We start from the raw sequence: 12,605 nt of genomic DNA, 5'->3' as shown, positions 1-12,605 counted from the left end.
CTGGCTGGTGATGTGAGGTCAGGTCCAGCCCTGACAATTTTGTTGTTGTATTGATGGGGTGGGGTGGGAACAGAGGAGGTGGATGAGGAAGTTTCATCAGGACAAAAGTGATTTCCCTTTTTTCTTAGTTGGCCACTGTCGGAGGAATAAGGGCACGCTTATCACTCAGGATATTTATAGAGTTTCCTACAAGAAGATGGTTTATAAATAACTACAGATCTCAGGGCAACTTTCAATTTCTTTATGGAATAGAGGCCTTAGCAGAGAGTAGGAAAGTTTAGTTTTACTGAGAGTATAAAAAGCTGCTGCTTGTGATGCTTACAATTAGAGCTCCAGCCAGTGTCTGTGGTTCAGAAGAGCTGTCCAGGCAACTCACTTATGCTCTCCCCCCTGCTTTTTTTTTTTTTGTTGTTGTTGTTATTATTGACTTTCCAGCACTCCAAGGCAATCTTACAGAATCATAGAATCACAGAATCGCTTAGGTCTGAGTAGACCTCTAAGATCATCAAGACCAACCATTAACCTAGCACTACCAAGTCTATCACTAAACCATGCCTCTAAGCACCACATCTACACATCTTCTGAATCCCTCCAGGGATGGTGACTCAACCACTTCCCTGGGCGGCCTGTTCCAATGCCTCACAACTCTTTCAGTGAATAAATGCTTCCTAATACCCAACCTGAACCTCCCCTGGCACAACTTGAGGCCATTCCCTCTGGTCCTATCACCGGTTACCTGTGAGCAGAGGCCGACCCCCAGCTCCCCACAGCTTCCTTTCAAGTAGCTGCAGGTCTCCCCTGAGCCTCCTCTTCCCCAGCCCAAACCCCCCCAGCTCCCTCAGCCGCTCCTCACAGGCCTTGTGCTCCAGGCCCTTCACCAGCTCCGTAGCCCTGCTCTGGACATGCTCCAGGGCCTCGATGTCCTTCTTGTGCTGAGGGGCCCAAAGTTGAACACAGCACTCAAGATGCGGCCTCACCAGAGCCGAGTACAGGGGGACGATCACCTCCCTGCTCCTGCTGGCCACACCATTTCTGATACCAGCCAGGCTGCCATTGTCCTTCTTGGCCACCTGAGCACACAGCTGGCGCACATTCAGTTGGCCAGCAACCAATACCCCAAGATCCCTTTCTGCCGGGCAGCTTTCCAGCCACTCTTCCCCCACCCTATAGTGCAGCACCAGGATTTTCATGCCCCAAGTGCCCCCGGCACTTAGCCCTTTTCATCATCATACAGTTGGCCTTGGCCCATCAGTCCAGCCCGTCCAGATCCCTTTGTAAGCCTTCCTGTACCCAAGCAGACCAACATTCCTGCCCAACCTGATGTTGTCTGTGACAATCTTGCTCATCCTTGCAACATCAGGCAGTATTGCCTTGCAATTTTCAGCCCCTGCTTGCAGCGAGGCTCATGGCCCCACTGACCTGACCTGTTTTAGATGAACTGCCTCCAGCCTGTGACACATCTGCAGCTTGGCAGACTTCCTCCCATACGGCTGCTGTGACAGCCTGGAGTTCAGGCAGGAATTAAAGTGCTGATGATTCTTGGGAGCTTGGCTGGGTGATGGGGTTGCTAAAGAGCACTGGTATTTTGGGGACACTCTCTTCAATGGAAAGGACCCTGCTGGCAGGGACGGAGGCAACATGCCATTAGAGCCTGGGGCACTGGTCTTCGTGACTGTGATCCTGGCAGCCATGGGAGTCAGGGTTAGTTGGTCTTTCACCTCTGGAAGTGGAAGAGCCTTCTGGAGACTGTGTCGACTCTTTTGTCTTGGTCTTATCTCTGGGTGCTGGCATTAGCAGTCTAGGCAGTGAGGTCATTGGGAAAGCACAAAGGCCTCACTGCCAGTATCAGAGCTCCTCAGGATCTCTGGACAGCAAGAAATCTCTTGATTGGATTCCTCAGTGGATTTCTTTCTACCTAACTTGAAATCACAGTGACAGATGTGACAATTTGGGTGATAAAGCACTGGAACAGGCTGCCCAAAGAAGATATGGAGTCTCCTTCTTTGGAGATATTCAGAACCTGCCTGGATGTCATCCTGTGTAACATGCTCTTGAGCAGGGGGGTTGGACTAAATGATCTCTGGAGGCCCCTTCCAACCTCAACCATTCTGTGATTCTGTGATTTGGGGATAACTTCTTATGAGTTTACCTGTCATCTCCTTGAGGCTATCACACATTTCCAGAAGAATTTCCAAGCTACAATTGTGCTTCATCTGACACTTCATCTCGAAGATGTTTATCAGTTCCAGCCCAACACAGACAAGAGACAGTCCATACCCTTCATTTCCAAACATTTTTTGCTTACTAAATGCTACCATCCTGTTGGTCACTCATGGTCATCATCTTGATGTCATTTCCTACGGATGTCTCTTCACACATTCTTACAGCTAGGCTCTGTCTACACCATGGGATATTCAATGACTGCTTAGAGTCTTTCATGTATTTCTAATGCATGAGCTGTGTGGAGTGGCAGTGCATTAGTGCTGATTCTCAGGTCTTTCTGTGCCACCATGTAGGATACTGTTAATGGTACTTCCCCTTTCCTCAGAGTCTGCTTGAATGTTGTGCCTGCAGCTGACACTGTTGAGCCATGTCAGCTCCTGGCACCAGCCAGCCCATGTCCCCTGCAGGCCTGGGCACCTCCCCAGGCACTGTCAGATGGTGTGTAGAGCAGATTAACCAGCTGGAGAAGACAGAACCAAATCCCAAGAGTATCTCACCAGGGATGGTCTTCTCAGGACCTCGGGGCCCAGCAGCAGGAGGTACCTAAGCTTCAGAAAGGACTCTGGAAATCACTACCTGTGCCAGATGCTGGTGCCTGTATGTCACGAACATTGTACCTACCTGACAGGCAGGAGAACAGTGCCAATTCCTGGGGCTTGCTCACATAGGCAGGTTGGCAGCATTAACCCTGTAAAAGAGGTTAAGCAACCTCTTCCACAGACTTCATTTTTTTAAGGAGTTTATAGGATAATAAGGAATTACAGGCTCTGGTGAAAGTCAGTGTTAATTTGTGCTTATGAATCATCTACAGTTGAAATCCCTGTTTTTAAATCTGCTCATCGACACCTAAAAACTGTTTACTTACAAAATTCAGAGACCAGTTTCACTTAGGATCAGGTACTACTCAGAATTTTCCTGAAAATAACCCTAATGTGAATGTGCCTATATATTGATTTAGCTTAACTCTGTTATGAAACTTCCCTTTGCTTAATTCTAAGCAGATTCGTAAGTGATTTCTTGAGACAGACTTAAAAGATAGCTTAAAAGATAACAGTCTTTAAAGAAACAAAGTTGGAAGGTACATGGGTTTGCTGTAAAGTTGGTCATGAAAAATTAAACAGGCTCATGCAAATTAAATATCTCACAGATAAATACACATGAAGAGAGCCAGACATAGAAATCTGCCTAGTTCTGGGAAAAGTTCCAAGGACAAACAGAGAGTCCTGCCCATTATTTATCATTTTTTTATTATTATTATATATTTTTTTCTGATAGGTTGGCTACTGTCACCTAGAAATGACAGGCTGAAAGTGTATTTTCCCTTCTTCACAGTTCAGAAATATACATACTTTTTTCCTTTTATGAACAGTTCTATCAACCTCTTGGTCCTTGGTTTGACTCTTATTGTGGTTCTGGACCCCAGATTATTCATTTTAATGCTCTCAGGCATCTCTGCACTGTGCTGCAGTCAACAGCATTGACATATCTGCACACATTGGAATCTGCTCACTTCAGGATGCTTATCTGCCTGTGGCAGAAGCCCAGTTGCATGGAGACAGTCTCTGGTTTTGTTTTCTGCTGACCGTATAATGGGTCTTTCTGCATCTTCCCCCCAGAGCAGCCATCTGTGGAGTGGGTCAGCTGAGATCTTCCTGCCTCCCTGGAGCAAAAAGGGGCTGCTCGCAGAATATATCCAAGCTTGACTTATAAACATTTTGTCCTAGAAAAATAACAAATTAATATCTGTGATATGCAAAGGGAACTTGGTTGTGCTTACAGCTACTGGCCAAGAAAGATAACTTTTGGCTACAGGGAGTCCCAGCTGGGCTCCTTACAAGGAACTTTCCTCCTCAGCATTGCAGAGACTTTTGTTGTGCATTGTCACCAGCACCTCCACTGTCTGGCTGCTCTTTTGTCCAACAGTGGTCAAACAAAACTTTAGGCCTCTGCTTTTCAGGCTAAGATGCATAATATTTACATGTAAGCAACTAACATAAAATTCTGTCTACTGGTGTAAAAGCTGGATGGTCCTTAAGTAGACACCAGACATGGATAACCCTGATGAGTAAGGAGTTAAGTCCAAAATGTAGTGTAGTTACTAAGCAACTATTTTCCCTTCTGTATACAACACGGTGTTATCATTACAGTGCTCAGAGATAGGCATGACTGACACAGTGAAGTGGGCCCAGGAGGCGTAATCAGCTTCATGTCCCGTACCCCTGCAAGCTCGGCTGGTTTGTTTCGAAGAATAATTGCAAAGGGCAGGTCACCAAGCCTGAAAAGCACATACTGAGTTTTCAAAACACAAGTGATCTGTCAGCTTGACTGAACATTTTTCTGTATCTCTGAATTTATGTCAGAAAGGTGAGGAATTGCAAACCACATATGTCAGCCCAGCGTCTCTGAGGTGGGCTAGCTGGCTGGACTAAACTTTTATAAAAGTGACCTCCTGCCAAGACTGATTTACAGAGCAGGCAAGCTTTGGCACTCACTGCCCTTCTTGTGTAGTGGCTTACTTTTGTACTGACTCTTCTCCAAAATGTTCCCCCAGCATTTTAGAGCATACTCTTTTTGTTCACTGTTGGTCCAACAGCCAGGAAACCTCAAGTCTCTTAGCGGTGCCTTTGCATTAACCTTGAGAAAGTCCTGCAAGCTCCCAGTACCTCCCTTTCTCCACCTCCAAAAGGGGTACCCAACTTTCACCTGCTTTAAGAAGTGCTTTCACTTCTGCAGGTGAGAAGCTTTAAGTTGTACAGATATACTGTCAGTCACTGGAAGGAAGTTATGTTTTCAAGAACAGGCTATACTGATTTGTACAAACAATACACAATGATAGTTAAAATTCAGCAACCATGATTTAGAAGTTTGTGTACAATAGCCAAACTACGAGTGTTCCAGAAAACAACCTATTTAAAATTATTTATTTATAATTATAACACTGTTTATTCTGTATATCATTTTGTTCTTTACTACAGCTCTAAAAATCCCTGCCCTGTCTCAATAGCTTCACTAACTACCTAAGGACATTTCAAACCATCCCATACAGTTCCATGACATTTACCATGGTCTTCTTTCATCTGAATTATGTGCCACCAAAGCCCTAAAACACAAGGCAGCATAATTTTAGAGGGAAGCCCCAAAATGAGGAGGAATTTGAAGACCTGCCTCTGGTGATGGGGCTTCAGTGTTACATGGCAAGCTCTGATGCATGACTGATGGGGATGTAAACAGTGTCACATGAGGAAACGATCTGAGAGAGGTAAACCCTGTACATCTCCAGGCTCTTTTTTGTCTGTCATGAGAAGGCAACTGCACTGTGTTCACTGGTTTTACATGCACTGGACAACAACAAGAAACTTCCCAAATTTTGAGACATTACATTTTGTGGGATCCTTCAAGCAGCGATTTTATGTTTGAGGAAGCACAGTGTTAGTGGCTAAACCCAAATGCAATGTCTTCACAACACTGGGACAGATAACAGAGGCTGGAGGAGCTTAGAGTCTTGTCTCAGGAGGCAGCAACTGAAAGTATATTGTGGGATTTCTGCTGCACTAATTAGACAACCATTTTTATAATGCCAAGTAGATCTCAGGAAGTGAAGAGCATGTTTTGGAGTAGGCCTAGATGTGAACTAGACCTTGGCCTGGCGGTGGAGAGGAGCCTCTATGCTGTGGACGTGACTCCCTCCAGCTTGCAGGACGGAAATGGTGCCTGGCTCTTCATCTTCCCGTCCTGCGCTGATGTTTACACACTCAAAGCCACCGTCACAAGAGGCAACTTGCTGACAGGGCTAGTGATGGGGTCAAGCACAGACAGTGCACCAGCACTCAGTCCTTCACCCTTTCTCCTCTGGTACGCCAGCACTTGAGATCCCAGCTGGAAGTACTCAGGACTAGTGTGGAGGCAACAGGGTGTCTCTGATCTGTTGAAGAAGAGGATTTCAGCATTATCAAACTGATGTTTTCCAAAGACAGTAACTTTCATCTGTTACACAAAACTTGAGGTAAAATGGTTAATACAAAGAAAGAAATGCTTTTCAGTGTATTGTTAGGGAACTAATTTGGCATTGGATTCGGGTGACAAAAAAATCACATTTCCCTTGATGCTGTGCCACACAGAGGGGATTGGAGATGATTTCTGCTAGAATAGTCTTGCTGTAGATGCCACACAGGTATGACATTGGTGTGTTTCAGCTACACATCAATGTTAAAAATAAAATATGATAATATAAAGAGATTCTGGGAGATGCAAGGACTGATGATGCAAAGACTGAGAGATGCAAAGATTATCACAGATGCAATAATGACAGATGCAAAGACAGAGCCAATGACAAATTGAATGTCAGCACATGATGTTGGGAAGTTATGCTGTGGTTACTGCCCAGAAGAGAATATGCTGCTTTCAGTTTTATTTTGAGAGAAAGGGAAAAAAAATCTCATTGAGATAAATATAGGATGGATGCTGTAACATTTTGTCATTTCCTTACCTGAATCTCATTTAAAATTACTGTTTTACTGACATCACCATCATGCAGGCTGTGAAATATATGTTTAAATCTGATAGAGGCAGTGCAGGCAATGTAATTAGAGAATTTAGCTCAGGCTGCCTGTAGTATTTTGAACTGATTTACTTATGCATCAACACCACCATCTTTTTGTGACTTATCTAACACAGGATATTTACTTCCAGGAAGATACTAAGATGCTCTAAGATGGAACAAGTTACTCCAAAGGCACCTGCTGCTGGCCAGAGCTGAGCCAGTAAGTGATGTTGTTTGCACCTCTGTGAAATCAGATTGAGGAAAGGGGGAAAACCAATGCTGTGCTACAGCAGCTGGGAGAGCGAGGAGTGAGAAGCAGCCCTGCAGCACCCAAGGGGAGTGCAGCAGGAGGGCAGGAGGTGCTCCAGGCAGGCAGCACAAGTTCCCCTGCGGCCCGTGGAGAGGCCCCTGGTGGAGCAGGCTGTCCCCCTGCAGCCCATGGGTCCCACATGGAGCAGATCTCCACGCTGCAGCCCCCCCATGGGTGGAGGAGCCCCCGCTGGAGCAGGTGGATGTGGCCTGGAGGAGGCTGCGGCCCATGGAGAGCCCCTGCAGGAGCAGGCCCCGGGCCGGAGCTGCAGCCCGTGGAGAGGAGCCCACGCAGGAGCAGGGGGGCTGGGGGGAGCTGCCCCCACCCGTGGGGGACCCGTGCTGGAGCAGTTTGCTCCTGGGGGATGGACCCCGTGGGACGGAGCCGTGTGGGAGCAGTTCCTGAAGAGCTGCAGCCTGTGGGCATCCCCCGCAGGCTCAGTTCGGGAAGGAACGGCATCCATGGGAGGGACCCCACGGGGAGCAGGGGCAGAGAGGGACCCTGAGGGAGCGGCGGGGACGAAGCGCCAGGGACTGACCGCAGCCCCCATTGCCCCAAATTTAATTCTGAAAGGGCTTTGGCTTTCCTAACTTGATCCCTCTGGCTTTCCTAACTTGACCCCTGGCCGTTCAGACAGTTTCTGCATCTCTCCCAGGCTATCTGTACTTGCTTCCACTCTCTGTAGGCTACAGAAAATGGGCCTGTTTAAATAGGAAATAACTTACAGCTTAATGGTTTGATATAGAAGTCTCGAAACCTTTTCTTCCATTTTTATAAGCCTGGGCTCAAACCTAAAAGTGACATCCTAAAAGAATGAAACTCCTTTTAATATACAGCCAGAAGATGCTTTTCCACGCTCTGACTTCCACTACTATAGACACTGTTCTGATGCTTTGTATTTATTCATATCACTAGTTAAAAAAAAAATGATTCTTAATTTTGGAAGTGCCTACCTGCTGGAGAACTGAACAAGCCTTCCTCTGGTGGGAAAATAAGACAGTTCTGTCTGGTTTGATCCTACCTGACTATTTTGTATGCACATACTAGAAGTGTGTGTTGTTCATATTTTCAGACCTCAGAAATACGGTTATGAATTTTTTCAGTTTCTGTATGCCTGTATTCCCACATGGACTGCTTATGCTGCTGCTTTTCTCAGAAAATGGCAAGGAAAAACAATAGTCTTTTTCCTGGAAGTTTTTGTGCGCTCTGCTCCTCCCTTCCCCACATTGCTGATAACCCCTGCTGTGACTTCTGAAGGGCTCACTCAGCAGTCCAAGGGTACTTAATGGTAAAGCCTGGAGCAGCTCACCAAATGCAAAGACTGTCTGGATTAGGGAATGGAAATTCCCTTTCTAGATGGCCCAGCTATGATAGACAAAACAAGTGCTGCACAGTTGGTCCATCCCATCAATGCAAGCTCATCCAGTAGGCAATGGGGTGACAGTGGTGTCTCCGGGCAGTGATTAACTCTGTAATCCTCATGTGTTTTTCTCCTGGGAATATTTTCCATGGAGAAAGTCTGGTCTCTGCAGAGACAACCAAGGCAGCTACCTTAGATAGGTAGTCTTAGGCAGAGTGAATCCTACACATGATTACTTAGCTGGATCAGAGAATAAATGAAGGTATTCAGCTGTGTCCCATGGAGACAAAGTACTCCTCCATGTCCCAGTGGGATCGCCACACTCGTGTCTAGTGTTGGACTTTGCCATTAAACACCATGACCCTGGGAGGGATAGACTCAATCCAGCCAACTCGGGTTGAGTCCTGTTGTCCATCCTGTGGTTTCTGGGACCTGGAACAAATTAAGGCACATGAAAAATCAAGGAAAGACTGTCTGCAATGAGGAAGACAGGTGCAGAAACAAGAACAGTTGTCTCTGCTGACATAAATTATCACAGTGTCATACAATCATAGAATGGTTTGGATAGGAAGCGACCTTTTAAGATTATCTAGTCCAAACCCCCTGCCACAGGCAGGGACTTCTTTCATGAGACCAGGTTGCTCAAAGCCACATCCAACCTGGCCTTAAACACTTTCAGGGATGGGGCATCCACAACTTCAGGAGGAGGGGGCTCAGACCAGGGGCTGAGTAGGTTGCTTCAAGTCTGTGGCTGTGCATCTTTCCATGGGGAAAGACCTCTGACTTCTCAGTGCCTGACAAACTCTTTTTCTCCCATGTTTTATCCTGGTGAGTGCTTTTGTAAAAGCAGGGCAGAGGTGGGCAGGGAAGTCCTGGGGTTGGTGAGCCACAGGCAGGAAATTACCTTGCTTCCAGCACAAGGGTGTGGGATCTCAGCATCCTACAGGAGAAATAAAATGCTTTTCTAAGGTCAAATTTGTGTAACTAGAAAATTCACTTTTCTGATGTGCTTGTTTGCTTACAGTGACCCCTGTTTTAGTGCTTTGTTTTTTCACAAGTTTTTATGAAAAGGTGTTCTTCCTGCCATTTAAGCTGTTGATAAAGATTTTGTTAATTGCTGTTCTACAAATGTCAAGGTTGAAAAGACACTGAGGTCATGTAATGTCCACACCCAACATAAGCAAAACAGAGCTAACAGGAGAGATCTAGCTGGATGTGGAAACCATGGCCACCTTACAGACATACTTGTGAAGTTACCTATGGAAAAATGAGAGGTTTTTCTCTAAGAACAGCCAAGAAAATGCCAGTGTTAAATAACCAAGCCAGGCTCTACTGGTTTCCTAGGGAGGATCTGGGTATGTGAACTTCCGAATCCTGTGATTCTACTCACATGAAAAACATAACCCTGGAGAAGGTAGCAAGGATAAATAGCCAGGTGTCCTCTGACATTTCTCTTCCTGCAGCTTCAGAGGGCAACATCCTGCCTGGAACATTAATTCTTCTGGACAGTCTGAAGAAAGACAATGCACTGTGCTCATTACCTGGTGAAGAACAAACTGCTGCTGTGATCTGAATGAATTCTGAGTTGCTCAGGGATGTTTTTCTGTTGCTGACAAGTGGTCCTTCTAATGTTGTGCTGCAGTCCCAGCCTAAATCTTTTCCAGCATGCTTTTCCTTGACTGATCTTCCCTTTAGCAGACAGTCCTTTTTAACTTTGCATATTAAAACATAAAAAAATCCATGCTGATCATTTAGATGACGCACTATATTGCAATGTTCTAGCATTATTGTGTTAGTTCAGCAGTAAATCATGCAGCTCCAGGACATGGGAAATTTTGGACATGATTTCTGATAACACCCAGTGGCATTTCTTTCTTGTTGACCTTAATTTCCCTTTCCTTCCAGCAAAGCTGTGTGAAAGGGTTTCTGATCCAATGGCCACCTTTTGAACTCCTGTTACTTTCATCAGTAAAAGAAGACAGAAACCGAGCGAGCAGAGAAAGTACTGTGGCCACAGCAGTCAGCAGCTGCCTTCATCATTTCACCTGTGCTTTTTGCAGTGCCTTGTCCTGTTCCTTAAGCACAGAGCAGTTCGTTGGGCTCTTGCCAGATATTCAGGGACTGAAATAATGGTAGAAAAGGGTTCAAATCAAGAAAAAGTCTGTCTGACAAAGCAAATGATGCATAGCTGATGTGTGAATCTTACTTCCTTGCTGCAGTCACCCGGCTGGTGTCAGAACTACAGAAAAAATGGCTTTCTGACATACAGCCAAGTCTACGTCCATCTTCTCCAGTATTTAATTTATTATAAATTAAATTTAATATATATTTATATATAAATAATTATATATATTTATATATATATAAAAAATATATATTTAATATAAATTTCTGTTTCCCCATGGACATTAGCAACTCCCTGTCTCCGTGGAAGATAGTTTTTGCCTTGGGCTACAGAGGTTTCATATGCTAACCAAAGAGGTGATATAGTGATTTCTCTGTGAATTTTGGCACAAGTGAATTCTAATGAGATGCAAACTTTGTAAACATGTACTGTAACATATAGAGATAATTTGATTCTAATCAAATAACTTGAGTCTAATCAACATCAGAGACATCCTTTACCAAGAAATTAAGGGAGATCTTCCACATATATAAAAAAAAAAATAAGAATGATTTTATGGTTGAGGAACCAGAAAAAAAAAACTAAGACACAGCTTTATATTCCAACTCTGCTGCAGATTTCCTATCCAACCTGGGCTGAGCCATTCACTCTCTGCTTGTGGTTTGGAAATATGCAGTTTCTTTCCTTCCTTCCTTCCTTCCTTCCTTCCTTCCTTCCTTCCTTCCTTCCTTCCTTCCTTCCTTCCTTCCTTCCTTCCTTCCTTCCTTCCTTCCTTCCTTCCTTCCTTCCTTCCTTCCTTCCTTCCTTCCCTTCTTCCTTCCCTCCTTCCTTCCCTCCTTCCTTCCCTCCTTCCTTCCTCCCTCCCTCCCTTCCTTCCTTCCTTCCTTCCTTCCTTCCTTCCTTCCTTCCTTCCTTCCTTCCTTCCTTCCTTCCTTCCTTCCTTCCTTCCTTCCTTCCTTCCTTCCTTCCTTATCCTTTTGTAAGCCTTGAACATGACTGGACATGGGTGCAGCTGTGTTACTCGTAGTTACTTTGTCACCCTTACGCTTCATTTGAAGAGGAAGAGGTGCTGCAGAATGCCCAATTATACACTTGTTTAATTTGTTTTATTTATAACTCTTCACCAGTCCTGGAACAGAGTGATTCAGCAGCAGCATGCAGGCAATCTCTTTTTCTGAAGTTGTCAACCCATGCACCACGTCCAAAGGAGCGTGCCTGCTGCACTAAAAAGTTCTTAGTTTCAAGGGGAAGTCATGCTTCACCAACTTAATCTTCTGCGATGACATGACTGGCCTGGTAGGTGAGAGGAGAACAGTAGATATTGTCTGGGCTGCCACAGCTTTTAATACATGATGAGCAGTGGCTTAGTAACTACATCCGCCAGTTCTCTCAGGACCTGTGGGTGGATCTCATCGGGTCCCATGCACTTGTGCACATTGAGGTTCCTCAGCTGGTCATCCTGCTCAAGAAAGTTGAAGAATCAGAGTTGCCATGCAGCCTGGAGGGCAGCATGACAGCCTGTTTTGGGTTGGCAGAAGGCACCAGAAAGCCCAGCAGTACCTTCGTGCTTCTGACAGGGACTTACAAGCAATTTAAAAGGCCACTCAGAGAGATTGTGTCTCCAGTTTTAGGATCAAACAAGCTTACCTGGCTGCTGGCAGCTTAAGTGGCTGCTTCCCCCTGATAGTCTCAGTACACCCTGCCTGGATTTACTGCCCTGTCCTGGCTCTGTGAGTTAAACTAGATAAAGAATTAACTCAATTACTCATATATAGCAGAATATATTCAACAGGTCAACTCTAGGATCTGGAGCGACCAGGGATGTCTGCACAGGCTGGCTCCTAGGTCATAGAGGTCCCTGTTGTCCCTTCAGGTGCAACACCTCTTGATTGTCTTGAGCACTAGAAATATTTTGTGATATTTTTACCTAGAAGATTGGATGGAGAGTTGTTGATGTGTCAAAATGGATGGTATTAAGTTCAGAGTTTTTCTACATCTTGGCATGAACCAAAGTCTTAAGAAATGATAATAAAGCAAGAAATAAAAG

The sequence above is a fragment of the Anas acuta genome, chromosome 1 (genome assembly GCF_963932015.1).
Source record: "Anas acuta chromosome 1, bAnaAcu1.1, whole genome shotgun sequence".
In the NCBI taxonomy this organism is placed as follows: domain Eukaryota; kingdom Metazoa; phylum Chordata; class Aves; order Anseriformes; family Anatidae; genus Anas; species Anas acuta.
The sequence above is the reverse complement of the archived record's forward strand: the minus strand, read 5'-3'. Positions refer to the sequence as shown.